Source organism: Manis pentadactyla, chromosome 14 (assembly GCF_030020395.1).
Source record: "Manis pentadactyla isolate mManPen7 chromosome 14, mManPen7.hap1, whole genome shotgun sequence".
NCBI lineage: Eukaryota > Metazoa > Chordata > Mammalia > Pholidota > Manidae > Manis > Manis pentadactyla.
The window spans coordinates 79,376,795-79,400,814 of NC_080032.1; the positions used below are offsets into that span (position 1 = coordinate 79,376,795).

The 24,020-nt window shown below is 38.0% G+C and overlaps 1 protein-coding gene across 14 annotated transcripts in view; it reads right to left on the bottom strand.

Annotated features, from left to right (window-relative positions):
* SOX5 (SRY-box transcription factor 5) overlaps positions 1–24,020 on the bottom strand; it is a 931,123-nt gene that overhangs the window by 689,204 nt on the left and 217,899 nt on the right. The window lies entirely within an intron of this gene.

Sequence of the window (24,020 nt, forward strand, 5' to 3'; positions counted from 1 at the left end):
ATCAAGACTAAAAGATCTGCTCTGAGGATAGTTCACAAGACTGTAATTTTTAATGGCAGCAATACTAATACAAAGAACAAGATATAGCATTGGAAAAATGAGAATATAGTTAATAATTGTAGTGTCTAAATCAAAGTTAGGTAAAACCAATGTGTGATAGTAAAACAATATTTCAAGTAATCATTCCAGAACTGGTTTCCATCCCTCAGGTAGGGAACTGGATAAGTATTCAACACCCAGAAATAGTCCCCTGGGAACACAGTGGATATGACAACTATGCTAAATTAAGTACAGTTAGGAGGAGAAGACACATTCAGACTAACAATCAGATCAAACTTAAGAGTAGGGGAAGGTGCCAATCATTAAGTACAATCAGATATTTGAAGGGACCCCATTTGGAAAAGTACAGACTAGATATATTGTGTCTTGCTCTACATGAAAGAACAAGGTGTTGTTTTGGGTTTTGGTTTTGATGGCAGGGTTACAGGGAGGTAGATTTCCGTGCCTGGTAAAATGAATTAGAAATTTTTTAATGAATTGTCCAGCAATAGGATTGGTCAGAGTGAAGCCAAATGATTGAAGGTTTAGGCAACAGCTCTGGCTTCAGACAGAATGGGTCACTTTCTGGCTTTTCTACTTACAATCCAAGTGATCTTGGACAGTCATTTACCCTGTCTATGCCTCAGTTTTCTCATCTGCAAAATCTTCCAACAAGGAAAGGCAGAAGATCAAGCAGAAACTCCAGGACCACCTGTCAGAGGTCCAGCCCTAGGACTTGTGAAATGAACGGTACATTGGAAAGGTTTGCAGCAATCCTGCATTATTAAAAAGGTTTTAGCCTCAAACTGGATAGTCATTTTTGACCAAAGAGGAAACTATTAAATACAATGAAGTAGTTTCATCAACAAAAGGCACATAAATCAGATCTATGACCACTTACATGATCAATACCCATTTTAATAAATTCACAATATTTATTTTTTTTCCTTTTGAAAGTCTCTAGTTACTCAACTTATAGAAACTTCTCAGATACTGAGGACACATAAACAAAGCACTTAGGCATCTTGAACACTTGGTGCTCATTCCTTGGCTGCCGCCAGCCAAGCCTTTCCAGGCCTCCTTCAACCGCGCCTTCGCTCAGAGCCACTCAGCACATGGCGGGCGAGAACCCAGGAAAGTGAGCCGAGCAGGGCGAAAGGCCATGGTCAAAAGAAGGGATTCTCAAGTCCTTCTTCGTGATGCCCCAGGGTTCCTCTGGTTATTTCAAGAAACGCTCTAAAATGTTAAAGAAATTCTTAACACAAAATAATTTTATTTTTCTCATCCTAACCACTGTAGAGTTCTTTAGACTTCTCAAGCCATTTTCACTTAAATTATCTGATGTGATCCTCATGGCGAGCCTTGAAAGTAGGTGACAGGGGATGATCTCTCTCACATATTAAAAAATATATATATGAAAAATGTTGACGTGACCCCAAATCTACAAAACTACAAAGCAGTAGGGAAAAACAAAGGCAAGCTCCCAAGCCCAGTCTTCCCTCCTGTCCCCCCCCCACCGGCACTGTAACAGATCTCGTGCAGTACTGTGGGAACCGGCAGAGGGGTCGTTGTGAAATCCCTCCAATATGGAAGCATTCATTTGCTTCTGGAGCTGTGAAGGTCTGTCAGGGTGACGCTGCACTCTCTATTCACCTTGTCACTCAGTGATAGAATGTTCCCTCTTTTTCAAATGGGACTAGCACAGTGGTTCTCCACCGAGAGTGATTTTGCCCCCTGGGGGACATTTGACAAAGCCTGCAGACATTTTTGACTGTGGCACTGAGGGTGGGGGTACTACTGGTATCTAGTGGGTAGAGGCCAGGGCTGCCTCTAAGTACCCTACAGTTCACAGTATGGCTCCTGACAACTAAGAATTATCTGATCCCAAATGTAAATAGTGCCGAGGTTGAAAAACTCTGGATGAGCAGTATTTTTATATAAGCCATCTGTTTTTGTCTCTTATTTTTGTTACATAATCATAATAATGCTTTCAGAATGGAACATTTGCTGAGTATTAATGACCGGTTTGGCATAAGGCTATCAGCTCTTGGGTAGTCACTAATTCCACAAAATGCCCCGTGCCTTAATCTCTGCTGTTTGACAATACATTGAACAGTGGTTCAAGTGACAGAGGTCACCATGACAGAGACAAATGGATCATAAAAAAATTCATCACAGTATTTATAACACTGCTTATAAGAATGCTGAAAATACAGTGATGCAAATGGGGAAAGTCAGAAGTGTAGATTTTGATAATAATGAAATGAAAATGGAAATTTATTTGAGTTAAGGGAGCAACCTTTGACGTTTGTTATGTATAGCATACATCAAAAAATTTACAAGAATGCACATCCAATCTTAAAATGAATTTGGTTATCTGCTTATGTGCTAAGTTACTTCAATAGGCCTTGTAATAATTAATAATATCCTCTTCTTAGAGAAAGCTGCCATTCTTCACCCTTACTCTTCACACTCTTCATGGAAGCCAGGGCTTCCAACTCTGTTTCCCATGGGCAGGGTCCAGGGTACCAACTCTGCACTTAGTTCCCATCTCAGTATGTGCAAAATGAAAGCCCTAAATCTGGGGCAGCAAGGTGCCTCATTACAAAGATGTCTCATGGTAACTCGTGTGGATTATCTTGCTTCCTTAGTCTTTACCCTTTGGTGTCCTCAGATATGTTACCACCTGAATAATGAATGAGGGATTTAGAAACGCAAACTTTTTTTAGTTTACACATCCCTTTAAGAATCTGATGAAAGCTACAAATATGCTCTAGAGATATACAACTTCCCATGCTGAGACCCATTCTCCATGGGTCTCTTGTGTGTCTATATTTCTTGCAAGTGAAGGCAACAACTGCCTTTCATCAGGACTGCTTTTTCAAGGATATTTTTATAGAGAAAGCCTTAGAAGATAGAGATAGTGTCTCCCTCCAGAGCAAAGGGCAGGTCCAGTGTAATACGGATAGTGTGTCACGTAGTGGTAAAGGTTACACAGGCATGCCTGCTGCCTGATATAAAAGAGATGGGTTCCCTAAGCTCTGGCTTTCTCCCTCTGAAGAGGAGGCATTGCCAAGCTCTCTTTGAATCGCCATGTGGGAATTAGGGCTCAGGGAACTGGTACAAATGCTAATACTGCTGAATGATAAACTATCCTTTGTCTTGATCCGAGATTCCAGTGTCTTCTGCCAACATCCATGAAACTGAAGCAGGCAGATATATTAGCCTGAAAATAAGGTAAAACTCTCAGGCCCTTCACTGTTTTTAACAATGCACACAAACAACATTAAGCATATCATTTTAACAGATGGCCATTTTATCCTCATATCCAAATTCAGAATGCTGAAAGTATCTACTTTTATTTCTTGTCAGTAAACAGAATGGAATGACCATTCACTCTAATATCTGAAAGTACCTTAACAATCATACAAAACCATGTTAAGTTTATTTTTTTAATGTATTTGTCTTTAAAAAATGGTAATAATAGCATTAACTGAGTGCTTTCTATATGCCAGGCACTTTCTTAGGAGCTTACCAAATATTCCTTAAGTTTATTCTGACGATAACACGGATGAGGCAGCCATTACTACCCTCATTCCACAGACAGAAACAAAGACCTACGTAAATTAAGTAACTTGGCCACCGCTATATAACCATCAATGTTGGAGGCAAGATCTAGGTTCAGACAGGATGTGAACCTTAATCCCTTATGTTCTTAATCACCTCTTTTTTCTGACTCCCACTCTGAGCTACATGCTAGTGATACAAAGGCATAGTCCCTGCCCCTGAGGGATTCATGCTCTAAAGAGGAAAAGAAATGAATAAACAGATAGCTTTGACAGAATGCCATGAGGGCTTTGACTGAGTATGCACAGAGAAGGGGCCCAGCCTCCCCTGGGAGTCAGCATGGAGGATGATTAGGAAGAAGTAGGAGTCACATATTTCCTGATTTTACACGTGAAGAAATGAAGCCCAGACACAAGGCTGAAGTCACATACCTGCTTTGAAAAACAGAGTTGCAATTTGATAGTTAATGAACTTTCACTATCCTTTGATGTCCTCAAATTATTCCTCACTTTCTATTAGGCAAAAGGCAGTGTTCAGCATTATCTACTGTTTATACTGTGATTATTTCTATTTCATTATTTCTTTTTTAAAAGATGAATTCATTAGCCACTGGGTATTCAAGGAAATAATATTTGAATACAGTGTCTTAAGAATATCTCTCTTTTAAGATGGGCATAATGCATCGCAAAGCATTCAAAGGGTTAATAAATCACTTGGAAATTTAAATGTCATTTTCTGTTAGATTTTACTGAAGGACTTATCATGATTATAGACCAAGTCCCAACAAGGTCAACATCAATGTTCCAAAGGCATGAGCAGGTAAGCTAAAGACAGATCAAATAAATTGTTTAAATGTTACAGCATAGGTAGTTCTCACGAATGTCTCTGCAACCAGTCTAACTTCTATTAACATAGTTAGAAACTCTGATATGAAGAAAATTACTGTAACTTCCGATATTACTCTAAGGAGCTTTTGCTGTAGAATAGAAATTAAGAGATGTAGATAAATCGGCTAATGTTCATCTTATTCACATAAAGTGTGCATATAGGGATGAACAGAAAACAGAAGCCAGAAGTTCAAGGAGATCATGCCAAAGAAAAATATTTGAGTCTAGTGGCAACACTTTCTAAGTTACAGGTATAGTACATTCATGCAGATTTGAACAGATCCAGTATGGTTTGGTAGATAATACTCAGAACTGGGAAGTGAGGTAACAAGTATATTTATCAAAAGAGCAAAAATGTTACCACAGGATTCCTGGTTGGCCAGACTGATTTTTTTAGGACAGTAACATCACGACCACCACACGTATTTAATGTCACTCTAATGAAGACACCACAATGGTTGCTGGGGAAAATGGACATAAATATGCTGTGAATCTGCCCTATAGCTGCCAGTGGTCCAGTGGGGGTGGCAGTGGCAGTAACACACAGCTAAAGAAAATAACTATTGTAATTCATCCAACACAGCTTGGGGAGTGCCCGCTCTGAGCTGCACACTGTGACAGGTGACAGCCAAAGAAATCCAAGTGAGAGGTGGAAGTGAGGCTGCAACTAAGGAGAAACAAACGTACTAATAGCTTCTTGCATTCAAGTATGTCCAGTTCTTACCGAGCCAGAAATGAGCGACGGGGACAAGGTACCAGGATCAATGGTAGCCCAAGGTCAGAATCACAAACATCAGTATTATCAATATTAGTCAATCCCTTCAAATTGAGGGAGTATTTTAGGGATGAAAAACGATGTTGTTCAATGGAATTTAATTAAAAAGGAAAGTAATACTTGAAGTTTAATGTCTTTAAAACACCACAAGTTGCATAAATACAATTTTGACTGAGATTTGTTTTTAAGTAATCAGAATTACACTTATGATACTCTAGTATTTCGAACAAATCCCTAGTTAGGTGGCCAACGCTTTTCAATATTTAAAGAATACCTGAAGATGTGGTTTATTCATCACAATCTTAAACCAATATAAGGATCATTAGATATATAGCACTTATTCAATTGCTGTAAAATATGTCTTCATTAGGGGAGGGAACAGGTTTAATGAGGCCTGAAACTTAAATGATTTGGGATGGGACACACAAAATTACGACTTCTTCATATCAGCCATAAATTTCATAGAGAGAATCTTATGCACAGAGTAGAATTTTACCGAGAATTTTATAGAGAGACTTACATAGATAAAAGGAGACAGATAATTTAATTTTCCAGTGGTATGGTCGATAGAATTTTGTTGTTGTTTCTGTTATAAATAATTGAGAAAAGATTATTTCATCTTCACAACTTATTTTAGGTAAGGTCATGCAAAATATTCAGACTGTATCAGATTTGGGAAAACCTTTATCAAGTTTCCTATGAGATACAGGACTTGGAAGAATTTTCCCCAGACTAGCTTCTGGCTCCAAACATTCAAACCCCATTTTTCTTCTACTACCCACATAATTCTAGTGTCTGGTGACACAGGAGACGTTCATAACGCAGGGGGACTCTGGCACTGAAACTGCGGTTAAACTGTCAGGTGAGCCAGCAGTAGGAGCATTCCTAGGAGCCGATCCCACCCTGGGACGGCTGCTAATAACATGCCCATAGATGAAAGTGACTGTGGATGATGTAAATATATCCCACTCAACCTAAATTAATTGTACCTCTCACCAATTTTCTTTTACAGGATCTCCATGTCCATGTCACACCAACACTATAGCAAAGGTGAAAAGTGATGGAAATCAAAATACAAATAGATGGTGAGACAAATCATTTGCAAGTTTAACCAAAGTACACACGCACATGTGGTCCCTTTAGTAGGACTCAACCAGGGCTGTGGAATAGATTTAAGCTCCACTCACTTGCAAGTAAACCTGCCTCTGGTCCTCATCAAAGCTTTCTAATTTTTGTGACCTTAAACTTCAAGGTGGCTTCACTGGCCATCAGTGAAATTATGAACTGTTACATTCTGTAAATCTCTTACAATAATTCGTTTAAAACTTACATGGCGAGGGCTGGATCTACAAATGAATCTGCAGCGTAAGGTACCTCTGCACACTCCATCGGAGATGGCAGAAGGGTACAAACACACCGACGACTGCTAAGTGGCGAAAAACTAAAACAGTCACGAACAAAGAAAAAAAAGTGAGGGGAAGAGAAACTTCCTGGATTATGTACTTTAGAGACATCCATTAATATTCCAGAAGGGGGATATTTGTATATCAAAATCAGCACTGTCAGGACTACAAAGTTTTACTGATTTTCCACATCTATTCTAATGTTTTAAAGCCAATGGGGAGTGTTACCACCACCCCACTGACAGCATACTGATCCCAGTTCCCAAAAACCAAATTATACTTCTCTACTTTACTATTAGAACTGGGTTGTTTATGTACATTCTTTAATGTGTCTCCTCCCCAAATGGCATACATTATCTAATCTAGTTTGTTATCTCTTTTGACTGTCTTTTAGTGTGTTGAGGGAAATCACTCATAATGACACAACACACAGTAACAGAATGAAAACAACTACATTAAATAGTAAAATGCCATTTTTAATATAATTCTGACAATCTTAAGTCTCACACACAAAAGAAAGTATGGAAGTTGTTCCATTAAAAGCATCAGAAATACAGGCATTTGTAACTGCTGACTCAAAAACGTTAAACAGAATTCCGATGCAGGGACCCCACAGAATTCGATCAAATGTATCCATCTGTTTGCCTTTGTGTAAATAATGCTCGCACAGCCAGTGCCGGGACCTCTCTGAGAGAGGCCCTGTGACTTTCATGGCATCTGTCACTTCCCCTGTTGACAGCTGCCTCCTCAGTAACTCATGGGGTTTTCTTCCTAAACCCTCAAACAGCATCCAGAGGAAATACCAGGAGAAAGCTGTTTCTGTATTTCTCCTCTCTACCTGATCTCTGCCTCAGTAACCAATATTAATATCCAGTGTGATACACTCTTCATGAAAGCATGGAAACGCTTCAAGAAAGCCCTTCATTTCTCATTTCTGCTTCTTGAACCCTGAGGGGACTATTTCATAAGCAAATGTGAACACTTCCAAGCAAGCACTCACACTGAGAGTTCTGCTCACACTTTCTACCTTCCACGCATGGCACCCAAAATACAGTCATCAAAATGTACAGCATCCGTTTTAAACAGTCTACACTATCGACACCTCTAACAAAATCTCTGAGGGAAACATGCCCTTTAGCTCTTCTCCATGGATGGGTTACATTGTTTCAGCGGCTGCATCTTACGGAAGGCAACTTGGTCCTGCTGGAAGTGAACTCCTGTACCCATCAGGACCTCTGACCCAACAGAGGAGTGGAGCAGCAGAGGTCAAGTTGGGGAAATCTAATGTATAGAAACTTAAAGATGCACTGCTACTGTCTTGCACCTGGTCTATCCCTGCATTTTCCGTGCTCTTCCCTCTTCAGCAAAACATGTCAGGTCTCAACATCCATGAAAGGTAAAATATGGAATTTCACTGACGCAATGGAGTATGGGAAACACCTAAGTATTCACAAGTTTGCAGGAGCTTATATTTATAACAATAAATCTCCTCCAAAGGTTCAGCAGATATACTTACTATATGAACTCATAAAGAAATTCGATATATATACATATATCACACACACACATACATTTCTGTTTCTTTTATTGGCAACAAAATTCTTCCTTACTAATTACTCTCTGTATTATTGGAGGACGTCAGACCTCAGTATTCTCCTCTATGACAAACTAAGATGTTTCCTCCAATTGCCTCTTATTTAAGCACACTTATCTATTCAAAATATTTGTTGCAATGTAGAAAATTGAGTAAAGGAATGATGCACGTTTATCTGGCTATTTCAGATACCCCCAAATACTTTAATCCTGAAATTTAAAACCACATGCATGGAGTATCTAACCAGAAGAAATTTGGAGGAAAAATGTGTGAATGCCAAACTCCTTGCTCTGCATCATATGTGCTCACCAAAGGATATTTTCTCCATAAAACGAACACTGTTTTGATGTGATGCTTTTCATCTGGTGCATCTAATATGCCACCTTTAGACTATATGAATCAGGGTCTGTGTGTGATATTAGGAAGACCAATTTTGTTAATGAACATTTACTCTAAACCTCATTTTACCCAGTGTTTTCTGTTGGAATGTCTCATCTTCAAAATCTGAGCCACCCATGAAAAGAACAAAAGAAAATTAGATGTGAGAAACAACATATCTTAAGGTGGGACTGGGAAAACTTCATATTATCTTTCACTGGAATACCAAGCAAAAGCTTATCGGAGACTCCATCATGGACATTCATCTCCTGAATGAGCAGTAATCTCTCTTTACAAGCTGATTTTATTTAAGCTATGATCATCAAAATTCACCTACCTCATCTTTTTTTCATGCATCTTTCAGGAGCAATGCTGCCAATTAATTTACTGGGAAAAGTAACTGTTACCATATGATTGTGAGATCTCCTCACTGATAAATTAGGAGAGTCCCAAACCTCACTGATAAATTAGGAGAGTCCCAAACATTTAAAAGTATTTTAATACTGACATGTCCCTTCTACATAAAGCTTCACTCTTCAAAGCTTTATGTCTTTGGTTAGGACATAAGAATTCTGAATATTGTAAACCAGCTGTGGTTTACAACAATCAGGTCCTAGACCCCTGCTTTTTATGCTACTTTTCCCTTCACCTTTGACACAGTTGCCAGTTATAAGCATGACCTGGATATTTAAGGATAATGTCAAACTCATGAATAAGCAAGGGAAATATCTTTTAAGGATTTAAGAAGCAACAGTTGGGGCATTCTCATTGTGTTTTTTGATGATCCAACTTTCTGACAGTAGCAACCGTGTAAAATGACAAGGCAATAAAAGCAGTATGAAATCGCTCTCCTATGCAACCAACATGTTCTCTCGATTTCTTTTCCTAACTAAGGCATTATCACTTCACAGTTCTAGAAGGCAAATCTGTACTCATCAGATACTGTGACCTTAAGAAGGCGTAGTTGGAAAAATGCTAAAACTTTGTATTTCTTAGATAGTATAATTTCTGCCACCTGGACACCCATACGCATACACACCAGCATGGCCCTGCTGTTTATCCCTAATTCACTCATCACCCCAACTGCCAGACAATTCATTGAATTACTGATTTTTTTTTGATACTGAACAGTCACAGCCATAAAGGTAGTTATGCAAAGTGGTTTACAGTTTTAACTCAGACAAGACTAAAATACAGTTTAGATTCTTTCTTATTCATCTGCTTAGATTTCTTCCTTGTAGTTAAAATTGTGGATCCAACCTATAATTCAGTCAGAATCTTGAACAGTGACTGTTACTTATTACCAAGGAGGCTTATCTAACACAATGTATATTTCACAGGACTGCACACATGGTTTTTTAAATCACTGGGTCTTTCTGTTCAAAATAATCAGTGCTGAGCTTCATCTTCTGTGGCCTTCCCATTCTGAAAAGGCTTTTTCCTTTCTTCCCAATAAAACAAGCTGTTCTTTCCTTTCTCCATATACCATGAGCTCGAAAGCAGCCCAAGACAGCAGCGTTACGTATCTGGAAATGGGATTTCATTAGCTACTGAAAGGAACCCACAAGCGAAATCCATTAACCAAACTAGGTAAAATCGCTATACTCTCCCTTAAATATTGGTAAAGCCACAGTATTGCTTAAAATAATGAACGGAACTTTCATTGCTGGCAAGCGACTCAATGAACCACGGGGGTATGATTCTGCCTAAGACTGACTTCTGTATTCTCACTGAACTCCCAGAGATTCAGGTCAGACAAGAACTTCAGGTACAATGGTTCGGTGGAAACAGAGTCCATGGGTCTGGAACTGTGCTTGATGGCTCAGAACGCTTTCATAAGGAAAAGAATCACACGAGGGCATAGTGTACCAACTGCCAGCTCATCACCAGCCCTGTCAGCTCAGCGAAGGTAACTGTTCCCTCTGAGAGCACCGCAGGGGTAAGGATGCCTCAGTCACCCCTTCCTGCTGCCTCGGCCACTCTTACTCTCCTTCTGAAGTTTGAATATATTCGCAGTTTAAATATCAGGGAAAAGCCATCCCCTCCCCCACATAAACATTACTTCTGTTTTCAAAATGACAACCTCTTCAATAGAGGCAATTTCAAGTTACAAGAAACTGGGTCTCGAAAGTGCTTTCAAAACATTATCAAAGGTTTTGGTCCAATTTCAAGTCTATTAAGATGCACAAGTACTCTTGTATTTTAAAAAGCATCAAGATATCTTATTCCACTGAAGTAATAACATAAAAATAAGCTATATATATATATATTCACATATTCTGTACTTCGATTAGTAGCTATAGTGTTAACAGTACTAGTAGAGCAGTTGCTATGTGTGGCCCATTATTACTAGTACTTAACATTCTTTTCTCATTTAAATCTCAGAAAAATACTAAGACGGCAGTGCTTTGATTCACCCACTCTTTATTACCCACAGAAAGAGGTAATGTTGGGTTGTGTATTTCTGACGAATTCCTATCCTCTGGTGCTCACCCCAGTATCCTCCTACCTGGACTAAATCTCATTTCAATGCTTGGCTCAATAGCTTCGTCTCTCAATTCCTATATAATATGAAAAAGTATTCAGTAATTTACAACATGGTTCATATTGAAAGGTAAGCCCCTAACTTCAAATGTCAGAATAGGTAGAACAAAAACAAACAAACAAACAAACAAAAAGATCTAAGTTTGAAAGAATGAAGGTTTATATGGAGTATCTCTCACGCTTGGTAACCAGACAGGTGAGACTCTCACCTTTTCAGTATTTTTCCTTTGTAAGTGCAAATGCTTCTATTTGGTGCATTAAAAAGCCTACAGATTATAACCTATCCAGGCAGGAGTTCACATTTTATAACTTCTTGTCTTTTGTTTAAAAGATTTACAATTTCCGCACAGTGTCTTTGAATCTCCACATAAAAGAGGTTCTGTAAATTCAAAATGAACAAAACTAGGCAGGTTATGTGGCAACACTTTTGATTTTCCTGATGTGGCTTCCCAGAGGGGTCATGGACATGAGTTTGTGTAATAAATTAATTTCAGAAAAATAAAACTGATTTACCCCCAAGTGAATGCCATTGTTTCCTACTATGTCAACTAAGTGATTCCAAAGTTCTCCATCCAACAAAGGTTCATTTTTAGTGGCAGAAATTCATCTCCTCTGATGGGATGCTTATCATCTTTGCCAACCCTTGATTTTATGACCTGGCTTTTGATGTGGTATTTAATTTGCTAGGACTGAAGAGAGCATAGCAACCTTTCGTCTTCCCAAGTCAATCCTGAAGGTAAATAAAATTCTATGGGCATTTTCCTGAAGGAAAAAACAGAAGGACAATTTTTTTCTTATGAACTTCTATGGGAAAGAAACAGTGCTGGAATTTAGGGACTACCCAGGAACCAAGCAAAACACTCCCCCTGCTTTCATCAACCATTTAAAACCTCTTTTAAAATAAAACTTTTTCAAAAGCCACAATGGTATCTCTTTAAAATTTGACAGAATTCTGAGACTGAAATCCTGCCAGTCTGAATTTCTGAATTTCTGGGTCCAGAAAATTAGAAAAAATGTGCCAGAAAGGAGAAAACCTAAGGAAAGATGGAAGGGAGACCCTACATACAAGAATGATAAAGTATACTGGAATTCAGATATATCTGCATTAAGTATACATGTTAGCTAGTTACAGGAAGCCTTAAAAATGGTGTTAAATGTACCATCTGGAATCTTGTAAAATGAACTTTTACCTGATGGTTAGTGGCAATTTATTACTAAACACAAGAGAGATGTGTGAGCTATTCCGGACTCAAATATGACATTATCCTCGCAACAAGACCAATATTCACTAAGCAACGTGTCCACTGAGCAGTAAAACAAACCACTGAAATTGCGGTAGATCCTATAGCATAAAGGATTTCAGTCTGTGAACCAAGAGACTTTTATTCCTTCCATTACTCTCCTTACAGCTCCTCTTTTTCTTCCAGGAAGCCATCCAGTAATAGCTCTTTCAAAACTATACGTTTTCTTCAGCTTTCATACTTTGTGTCTTAAAAACGGTATATTGTCTATTCATACAGCTCCAGATCTCTCGGTAACTGAGAGTCTCCATGTACTATAAGTTGTGAGAACCCAGTGTTAGGATTTCAATGCTGGAGGGAGCATTTATTTTTAAATTCCTTTCTGCTATACCATCCATCTCTGTGCATATTTTCTATATGAGTACATTAACTGAAATTTAATCTGCATTTACCTGGAATGTAGACCTCTGTCCTTCAAATGATCCTTGTATAGTTTTATATAGAAAATGTTCCTCCTTCACTAGTACCACCACAAAATGCTAGGAGTAACAAAACTCCAGGGTCTGCGGATGCCTACGCTACCCACTACCCTGAGGTTCCTCAATGCCCCTCGCCAGGAGCCAGTCTGCTGTCATCCTTTGCTATGCGGAAGCATCAGACACAAACCTGTATCTCTGCTTCCTAATTCACCCCAGCTGAATGCATGAAATCACCGTTAATCCTTATACTCTAATGACAATATTAGTTATTGAAAAAGAGTATTCCACTTCAAGAGGCAATTTAATTCTCTGGAAACCTATTCCACTTTGTTCTGAAATGCCATGACAACTGTCTTAAAGTTGCCCCAAATGCCTTAAGTGCCTCGATTATTCATGGCAGCATCAACTGTAGTGGATATATGTTACAATGAACATGAATATATCCTATGATAACAATAAATACATCTTATGATACATTATATATATATAATCTTGACATGAATATATCTTGCAGTATCTTATGATATAGTATGATAACCATGAACTCTGCACATTCATGTCCATGGTTAAATAGAAGAGCAGAGGCCAAAATGTAACTCTGTATAAAGTTCCCAGCAATGCTAGGACAATTAGCTAGCTAATAAAATAATCATATAAAGCACAGCAAGAAAAATATTCCAAATTCTTCAGTCCTTTATTACAGTTTCTAATAATGTTTGGTTCTGAACAGAAAGCATTTACTTCTGAAGTTATTCTTTGCCTGTTATTTTCCAAGCCAGTGTGAGTGAGCACATGTACCCTTGTGCAGGCCTGGTGGAGGATAAACAAAGATGCATTTTCCTGTCTCTGGCTACAGGAAGTCAATAAGCCATGCAGACATCAGGGATAAAATGACTGTGATCAAAGCTGATTTCAACACATCGAAAATGTTTCTCCTCAGTGCTATTCTCTGGGTAATATAAATCAACTAGGTCAGTTTGGGTACAACAAGAAGCAAAAGTAATGTTTGATACGAATTATATACACACAATTAAAAATATGCATATACAAAAATATACATTCATAAGGTCTTTAAAATATGTCAATAACCTTAGCATAATAGATTTTTTTCTCTCTAAGTTTCTCTTCATTATTTCAGCCAAAAAATAAACTATTGAATCCAACTGGTAGAAAGTTCGCATCTTTTTGGGATGCTTCCATCTAGATGTAAGAGGAGTCGGAGTTGCCATAAAATATCCCCTACATTTCTATATTGTGTGTATGCATTCCCATTCTCTCCCACCCACATCCTTCCCCCTCTTTCTTCGCCCCAACCCCTCTCTCATTCTCTCTCTCTCTCTCTCACACACATACACACACACGCATTCCTACATATGTATCTCCATAAGGTTTGTTGAATTTAAAAAGAAGATATGACAAAATAATAATGTGTATGCTTGTGTGAATTTAGCATCATTTTAGATTTATTCATGAATATCTTGATTTCCTGGACTGCTGAATACATCTACAAAAGCCCCTGGGGCATAGTTTTATACAAGTACTTTTCACTATAATTTGTACTAAAGGTACTTTGTAAGTCAGGATTTGGAAAATGTTTACAGAGTTTCAAGGTTTTGCTTTTCTTACAAAATATGGGAAAAGCAGGTTCTAAAACAGTACCAATAGGTAGGGATAGGTCATAGGGGCTTGAAACTTTTTTCTAAGCATTACAAGGTCCCAAGCCATTGGTCTTGTCAAGAGAATTCCCTCAGGGCGATCAGAAAAGAGGCATTACTAACTCTGCCAAGAGTTTTAATATGACTGGATATTTAAGTTACAGGCCACAGAAAATAGTAGAGGAGAATGAAGTACCAAAGATTTTAATACTGAAAGTGAATAGAGAATATAAGCATTGTTGCCCAGAATCAGTCCCCTAAAATGAGTGATTAACTAGGGACAGGGTCCAATGTGTCACAATGGGACATATCAAAAGCCATTATATAGGGACTGCTGATGACAACAGCATGCGGAGTAGGGAAAATGAAATTGCTGACTTCACATTAATTAGAGAGAAAAACAACAACAGAAACGACAATAAAAAAACACATTTCCTAAAAACAACACATACTCAAAACATTGCACCAAATCTAAAAGTCCGCCAAGATTCATGAAGAACCATAGGGGCCAGAGGAAAGCGCATACACACTACAATACAAGGCTTACAAAACTGGCCATTTTTCTACTTAGTGTTATTAGAGAAAGGCCACAGAAAAACAATGAGCACAAGAGAAATATATACTAAAAAGAAAAAAAAAAGGGTATACGGTATAATTCCCATGACAGATCTTGTGGCCGCATGCAATTTTTATGAAAATCACCAAAAATATGTGAATTCCATACACACTTAATAAAGTTGAGAAATCAAAAAGACTGATTTGTCAGACCCAAAAGTTAATGAAAATAATATACTATATTCGTATTATAGAGAATAGGGGAAAAAACAAGACGTTTGAAGTGATGGTCTTAGAAAGTCAAAAAGTACATATCTATCTGTCCACTGAAGAAGGCTGATAAGGTATATTCTGCCCCTAATATGAATAAGAATCTACTTAATCATTGGGAACAGGGACTCCATTTATATGGTACAGTGTCTAAAAATAAATAGAAGATCATATTAAGGCTAATTTTCCTTGAAATATTGCACACTGTATGAAGAAGTTTAATTGAGAAGTACTATAAGATAGGTATTCCATACACATTCCTGTAATTTAAGAAAATTTGAAACATTTATCTCAATATTTGTAATGAATGGTTATGCTTCCAGCACTGGTCGGTAATACCCCATGTGAGTAAGGGCAGGACATCCCATCCCTTCTGCTTATTCTGCTGTTTACAAGGAAATCAATGAGTCCAGCCTATACCCAAGGGGAAGGGATTACACAAAGGTGTAAATGCCAGGAAGGGGAGATCGTGGACGCAGTATCTTAAAGGCTGCCTATCCCAATAGGTGAACGTAAAAGTCAAAAGTTCTATGGATTAACTTTTTTTCCTGAAAATCAGGAAAAGTCAGCAGTAATTCAATTATATATTCCACTAAAACATAACAGTGAGACTACTGAACTAATGGAGCTCTATAGTTCTTTCTAATCCTAATATGCAGAGAACCTATGCATCAATGGCATATACCAGACAAAAATATGTCACAGTTTTAAAAAGCCATGATAAAGTGAAGGAGTTCAAAGAAAAAAAACAAAACAAAACATATCATATGATGAAGAGTAAAGGAAAAAAGTTTTGACAGGTAGATTTTGGAATAAAAAGAATTCCACATGAAAAGGACAGTAGGAACAAAGAAGGAAAAAGCATGGAGGTATAAGGTCTTAAAGAAACTGTAAAATGGTCTTGGTTGTAGGCAAAGCATATGTTGGGTGAGGAAGACTGGAAAATGAAGATGACCTGGAAACTGGGTTAGAACAGAGGATGCTGGGTTCCAAGCCAAAGAGACTGAATTAGACAAAGAAGAGCCACAGAGGATTTCTGAGTAGAGGGGGAATATCTGCAGAGCTAAGATTCAGAAATAAAAGTTTGGGGCCACAAGACCTTTCAGAGGAAGGTGGCCACATAGTCTAAAAGGGTTGCTGCTTGTGGGACAGAAAGGAGGGCACATCCCACAGCTCAGGTGCTCACCCCCACTTTCAATCAACCTGGCCACCACCCCTGGTGATCCATTCCTCAAATCCCTAGCTATGCCAGGTCCTCAGGCAGTCTTGTTACCACAACTGTAAAGATAACTGAATAACTAGGGGGCTTCACCACTCCAATCAGCGCCTTGGTCTTGAAGAAGATCCTGGGAGAAGTTCAGCAATCAAACCAGAAGGATGAGTTCAGAAGCCCAAGAACAACTGAGGTTAGATTTTCCACCAGTCTGGTAGCAATGGTGGCTTGAGAGTCAGTAATTATGTTATTATGATTAATTATGTTATTATAAGATCATAATGTCAATAATTATGTTAAATAATAGAAAATAAAGGAAATGATATTGTTCAAACACCCGAGATTGTGTTCTGATGTTTATCCACAGTGTGCGCAATAGCCTCTTTGGGGATGGCTAAAAAAAATGTAAACATGCGTAACTGTAACAAAAAGAGATGTCAATCTTTAGAGCTGAAACCAATCTGCTTCATGACAGTGACTGTGATTCTGTGGGACGCTTGGCATACAGAGATCCTGGGGGCCATATATCATTGCTGAAATATATCAATGGCTTCTGGTGAAAACCTTAAATTCCAAAAGCAGTTAAGGGGTGACTGATAGAAGGGAGGGAGGGTGAGGCAGCCTTGCTAGATTTGGCTGAAAAGATGAATCTTTCTGAGATTCCTAGGAGAATCCCTAGGAGATCAGTGAGGAAGTACATTTTTAAGATCTCCACCTTAGACTTCGAATTTCTTTAAATACAAAACAAGACAAAAACAAAACAAAAAAAATGAGCTCTTCCTGGGAAGGAATGGATTCTGCCGAAGGACCTCTGAAGTCAGAAAGAGTAGATCTGACCTGTTTAGAACAGGTTTTGGCAGGTGTAAACCGAGTACCATGATCTGCTTAAGGCACTGTCGGACGGAGTCCCACACTCATCAAAAATTCTTCTGAAGCTGGAATTCGGGGCTGGCAGGAGGCAGGGAGGGTGGGGACAGTTGGCGCTTGCTGCTCACCTCTGAGGAGCCAGGGGAGGCAGGCACAGCCTGCGTAATGCCTACACCACCAGCTCAGATCCTTGTCAGAAGATAGCACTTGGCACAGCGGCTGAAAGCTTGCTGTAGCATTTTAAAAATGCCAGTAGCAAAGTGACCCCAAAAGAACAACAGGCAATGCCCCTAAGCCACTGATTCCTCCACTGAAGTTGTGGCCCCAGATCACGCAAAGGCTGTGATTTGGAGAACAAGATCATTGCCCCTAAGGGAAGCAGAGAGAGTGCTGTTCAGCCTCACAACAGGAATGTTTCTTAGAGTGCCCTGTAACTAGAAGGAGGTATAATCTCTCTCTGGCTTAGCTTGTGTAGGAGACCAATGTCTGCTGTGCCCAAAGGCACCCACGAAGACAAACCACAGCCAGCAGGAGAAAATGAATACTGCTGAGAGGGGCCAGGCTATGGGGACTTAGGGAATTCAGAGAATGGAGGATAGCTGAATCCCAGGGAGAGGAGGGAAAGGAGAAAAAACATCCTCTGGAGACATAGTCCAGGTGGGAGGGTGGGTTGGGATCTACCAAATTATATTATGTCCTCATCTTCTGCCAAAGACCAGTGCTTACTTCCCAAAGATTTCAGGAGTGATTAAACATGGCAGCAATGGACAAAATGGTGCCCAGCTTCCTTATGGATCCATCTGTGGTTAAGACCACTTCTAGGGGGACTGCCCTGTTCAGAAGCTCTTAGTCGGCAAGAACTCCCCTTATAGGTATAAACACCACAGGGTAGCATCCTCAACATTTCATGTAAAAGAGTTTTGGATGTCAATCAACACTTATGGAAACTTATTGTTCAATTCACCAAGTAAATGCTGTATATATTTACAAAGGAAGCAAAGACTTGTTATGTTTGTCTTAGTCCTCCATTTGTCCATGAGAAGATAATCTTCAAAACAATGTATTCAAAGTAATTTTGAAGTATGATAGTGTATTTGCATATTCACACACATCTGTGATTTCCTGCAAATCCACAGTAACTAACATGAATGAATGAATGAATAGATGAATGAATGAATGAATAACAGAGATCTAGCTAACAACTGTTGCATTACCTCTTTCCCACAATCACTAATCTGAATTTCATTTCTTTGCTCCCAGCTTCATTTTGCAAATGTACAGCGGACTTTTCATAAGCCTGTGGGGGAATGTCTTGAGTTCTACGAGTCCCAAATTTGCAAATAGATACATATTTATACAAGAGCTTGTTGTTCATAAATCAAAATTCTATTGAGAATCTGGTATTGTTGAGTTTAATTTCATGCCACAAGTTAAAAGCCTTTCCAGCTTTCATGAACGTTTGAGTTCTTACTTGATGGCCACAGTTAGGAAACAAGGGCAGAATAGTAAAGCCTTGCTTGTTGGGCTGCTGAGGCCGGGTCTCCCCACTACCTGGTACTAAGTTGGTAATACTAACAGTAGATGCCACTGACTGAGAGCTATGTACCTGATACTTTACAAATAATCTTCGTCATTTCTTTTTATGTGGCAGCAATCCTCACAAACAATCCTTTGAGGCAGATTTCATCATCCCCATTTCAGATAAAGAAGCTGTAGTTTGAAGACACTGCATAAGTACATGGTGAAGGGCTCAAACCAGGTCGTTCTGACTTCACAGCCCAGATCTGTGACCATTAAGCTACACCATTTCCCATTAGTTACTGCCCCTAAGACTCAATGCACATTTCAAATACTTGCCTCAGAAAAATTATGCATTACTTCATCACAAAGGTAAAACTGTGTATGTTAATAGAATTGAATATCTACTGTATGATAAAACCAACCTCTTCTTTGACTTAAGCTGCCCTCTCTTCTAAAATTGTGATATTATGATATACGATTTTCCTGGAACAGCAGAATTCAGTAACTTCTGGTGTACTAACCGGGTAAGAACTTCCACACACGCTGTCTCTACCTATTCACAACCTCCCCAGTGTCTTCCGAAGGAGCTTTTATCTTTCCTATTTACCAGGGAGGAAACTAAAGCTTAGAAAGATTCAGGGATTTAGCCAAAATATCACACTCCTTGAGGACACAGATCATAATTGTTATCATTTATATATTTGTATGCAGCCGTATGCTTGTATGTGCAGAACCTGTCTCAGTAAACCCAGAGCGATGAATGGACCAAGTCGAGGAAGCAGGATCTGGGCAGGACACGGTCTTGTTTACCACTATATACTTAGATGCTCAGTAACTGTCTGCCAAGGGAGGGAAGGAAGAGACGGAGGGAGGAGTTCTTACTTCAAACCTCATTCTCTTCTGAGCTTAAAGCACCGCTAGACTAATCATCATCTTTGTATTTGCAACATCTAGCACAGTACCGGGCACTCCAGAGCATTCAATAAATGCAGACTGACTGTAGGATACCTGCTGAAATAACAAATTAGAACAACAACAACTTTTCAATACAGCCAGAGACTTCCAAATACCAAGTAAACATGAGTCGATGATCAGATCAACAACTACAGAGAAGCAGATAAAATCAAACAGAACAGAACATCAGAGAAACTAAAATGCCTACTTATGTAAAACAGTGTTGAGTGTAGAGACATCAAGGCAGAAACTCCCAAACACATGCATAGCACAATATGGACCTACAGAGACACTGTTAAGTGCTATTCGATTCTTCAGGTAGCCAGGTCCCTATATTATTTAATACCTTAAAAGTAAAGGTCAGAACAATGAATAGATTCACCAATCAATGTGAAAAGCAGTGCTGTTCTACACATAGGGAAACCAAATTCACACATTTTCCTCCCTTTTGGCTGTGATTTTTCAAATATAAACTGCAAAGAATACTAGAATGATGATATCATTATAGATTGGATGTTCTACTTAACAAAAATGCCCATATTCTTGTTTTCTTCTTCCTTGGGGAGCATTCATCTGAAGATAACTTTTAAATAGAAACAACCAGCTTTTCAGCAGAGCCTGATTATCAATTTGCACCTCTGGCAAAGGAAGGCCTAGAATTCTATTGTTTTGTTAATTGTCAATTTGCATCTTTGGAAGGTGTTGCATTTTCTCTTCTTTCTAGCAGGTTAAGACTAATTCTGTATGTTAATAAATATTATAAACACTTTCCACAGAAATGCAGTTTGCTAAAAAGTATGTTATTATCGGTATTCACTATTTTTCTCTACTTAATTACACCTTAGATCTTAAAGTGTATTTTGTGAAAACCAGTTAAGATCTTACTGCTTCTTACCAGAAAAAACTTTTACATTTCAAATAAACATTCAGACAAAATGCTGTTGAAAGTACTAGTTATTGATAGTCAAGAAAAAGTTACAAATTAACTAAAGCAAAATTTCACAAGGAGACCTTTGGTTTTTACCTTGAATAGATGATTTTAAAATATTCTTTCCTTTTCTTTCTTCTCTTATGTATAGACACACACACACACACACACACATACACTTACATATATATAACAAACCAAAATTCCCCTTCACAAAGTAACAGAAAAGATGGAAATACAAGTTGTAAAAGCCATACTAGGAAAAGGGATACAAATAAGATTAAGACTATTTCTTACATTTCTGTTTACAAGTAGTAACTTGTAGAACAAAAAGTTCTTAACATGCCCTATCACTACTTGTTCCAGTACTTGGTTCAGAAGATACGATCTTTTTGATATGCTGTCAAAGCAGGTATTTTTAATCCACTGCAAAATTTTCCCTATCTGATCGCTAGATATTTTTTAAAAGCCAAATATTATATGGTTACTTTCAAGCTTTTGAGCTTAAGGGAGGTGGTGTTTAAAGAGATCAAGAGATCACTTCCCATTAGATCCAACTAAGAATGTTTGAAGGCCATGTCCATTGCTAAAAAAAAAAATGGTTTCACATGTCATAAGTGGTTTTAATTTACTAAATTAAATTATTAAATTTATTTTATATTCTACCCTTTTCTTAAAAGGATTTGAGGTAATCTATTTGTGTTACGTTGGTTTCTCAAGTGCAATATCATGGATAAACAATATCTATAGATCTATTACAAAGATAATCTACTTAACATATCTGTAAAGTGCTTTGTAAAATATGAATATTATGTGTTATTTATTACTATCTATGGGCTTGCTCCAAAACCACCATTCCAAGAAGAATCCACTTAGTGACATACATTATAAATATTTAAAAGCTTTCTTGAAAGTATTAACATGTTGAAAAGAAAATGTCTCTACTATTTAAATCAACTTCCTTACATCAGCCTATCCCTTGCCCCAGGTTATTTGTGCCCTACACATATATATAAGTATACACATTTTATATACGAACCCTCTTAATACTGTAACACACTTTTCTTAATGAAATCTATATTGGTCAAACTACATCTATTTTGATTATATAGTTGATATATAAAAATGATTATATAGTAAATAGAAAATGTCACTGGGTAGAGAGAATTGATGAACTAATGAAGAATTGAGTTGTAACAATGAAAGGGGTTAATTCTATGAGCAAATAACTCAGTCCTATCAAGTAATATGTTAGGGAAACAGACAACACTCATTAATAATAACAAGTGATGTAAATATTGGGCTGTGAAGGACTTCTGGTTTTATTCTTTTTCTTCCCTCACTTTTATTTTATACTTAAAAATACATATACTTCATATATAAGTATATACAGCAGACATCCACTATAAATATTGAAAAAGTGTTTCCATGAACTTTTTGCTGAACACCTACTATGTGCCCAGTTTGTTGCACTAATTTTGGAAAAAAATTATCAGAGTTTGCTTGTCAGGTATTTTAGGAGTAGGTTTAAACACAGTATAATGCAAATGAATTTCCAGTTTTAGCTCAAAGCTGATATCTCTGGGCAAAATATGTATAATTTAGCCAACTATCACAAGAGAATAATTTTAATCACTCTATGTAAACTGATTGGAATTATATTCAGTTTAGGCGATTGTAGAAATTTTGAAGATGGACAACTACATTTTTTAAATTCTTGACATCATTTAATTCTGTCTAAAGGCTGAGGAGATACTATTAGACATCTGGCCTCTTAGAGAGTCCCAGAATCAAGGCCTTCTTTCAGTTGTGAAGTGACTATCTACCTCCCTTTTTTATAATGCTAAAGCTATGATTAGGAGTACGATGTTTAAGTGTTTTTAAAATATATAAAACAACAAAAATACATGTTTTGTCCCAGGCAAATATTGAGTAGGGTATGAAGTCCAAAAACAATACAAAAATATGTTTATAGAATTTCAGTTTTATGAAATTCCCTTTGAAACAAAGATGATAAACAAATTCTATATAAATTAAGCTCCAAGAAATTGAAACTTAAGAAAGAAATTAAGTACTCTGGTTTATTTAATGAAGAGAATGAAAAAATAACTTCTTTTCAACCTACATTGAGATATAACCAATTCTTTTTCTAATTCCACTGATGGAAGATATATGGGTCATGGATTTAAATCACAATGTAGAGAATATAAGTAATATGTATAAAAACTTTCTGAGATTTCTGCTAAGTTTTTAATATCAACTTTCCATCTTTAGGCCATACATAGCTCCCCTCTTCAAAATGCTCCAAGAGTTTCCTAACATTTGCAATAAAATCTAAAATACTTTCCCTGAGTTGGCAGGTCCAGACAACCTCTACTCCATGTGTATTTCCACTATTTGATAACTTATTACATTTACTGTGCTTCAGGGTTTAGTCCTTGTATCCATATTCACATTCCCTCTACCTCTTTCCATTTTTGTCCATATTCACTTTTGCTGATAACTCTCACATTTACATTTCCAGCCCATCTTTATGTTCAATATTTCTATTTGGTTATATAAGAATTGCAAACTTATGCTCAAAACTCATCTATTCTTTATCTTCAAACCTGCTCTTCTCCAAATTTCAGTAAATGCAAAGGGCCACTTCCCAGTTACTCAGACCAAAATCCTCAAGTCTTCTGAGATTTCTCTTTCTCACATACTCCATATTCCCTGAGTCAACAAATCTTGGTGACTGACTCTTCAGAATACCCCAAATCAAGGTTTGACCACATCTAACCATCTCCACTGCTACCATCCCATCCAATCCACCATGACCTGTTGTCCGGCTTTTTTGCAGTAGCGTCTCAACTGGCCTCCCTGTTTCCATTCCTTGGTCAAAAGAATAAAACCTCTTCTCAGCACACTGCAGCCACAATGACCCTTTTTAAAACATGATTCAGTTCCCTCTGCTCAAAACCCTTTCAAATCTTCTTATCTCACTCAGAGCCAAAGCCAGAGTCCATCCAATGTCCTACAAGGCCTAGATGGCCTGGTCCCAGTCATCCTGACCTCAGGCCCCACCGTGCACATCCTCAGCCACTCTGATCCCGCCACACGGGTCTGCCTACTCTTCCTGAAACCCCACCGACATGCTCCCATTTGCCT